Raw genomic sequence first — 656 nt, forward strand, 5'->3', positions numbered from 1 at the left:
TTATTTGTTTAAAATAGTCTTCAACTCCAGAATTAGCATTAAATGTTTTTATATGTGAACATCCTTAGGAGATAACATATATTAATACAATTTCTTATTAGTGTGTCATTTAATATAGATGATATTATAAAAATATTTTAATGAATGAAAGAACACTTGGTGCCAGAAACCCATTAGTAGAAAGACAAAAACAAGTTAATGTAACAATTTTCCTCAAAGCAAAAGTCAGTAAGTTAAGATGTAGTTCAATATTAACTTTTAATTTTTAAAGTTATCTATTCATAAGCAAGTGAAAGTACTCACCTGCAAATTTCAACAGTTTTATCACCAAGAAAAAAGTGCTCTCCCATTTACATAAGATCTAATGGACATAAGTGTATTTGATGAGAGATATGTGCAGCTATTAAAATGAGAATGTGTTTAACTAACACCTGTAATTAAAGTTATTTTGGCAGGAGCATTTTGGCAGAGACATCGAATTGTAGGTGTGGAAGGCTCACTTTAAACTGAAATGTATAAAGACTTATTTTCAAATGCAATTTCTTTTTTTTTTTTTGAATAATAGGAGTTATCCGTGGAATCTGGGATTGATCCTGGCCAGGAATATGGACAAGATTATTACAGTTATGAGCATGGGTACATCTTCAGATTTTTCA

The 656-nt window shown here is 29.4% G+C and overlaps 1 protein-coding gene across 1 annotated transcript in view; it reads left to right on the forward strand.

Moving 5' to 3' along the window:
• Positions 1-656, forward strand: part of LOC103729251 (protocadherin-15-like) — a gene marked incomplete at its 5' end in the record, with an annotated part of 182,914 nt that overhangs the window by 178,057 nt on the left and 4,201 nt on the right.

The sequence above is a fragment of the Nannospalax galili genome, unplaced genomic scaffold, assembly GCF_000622305.1.
Source record: "Nannospalax galili isolate Female #2095 unplaced genomic scaffold, S.galili_v1.0 scaffold1613, whole genome shotgun sequence".
NCBI classification, from domain to species: domain Eukaryota; kingdom Metazoa; phylum Chordata; class Mammalia; order Rodentia; family Spalacidae; genus Nannospalax; species Nannospalax galili.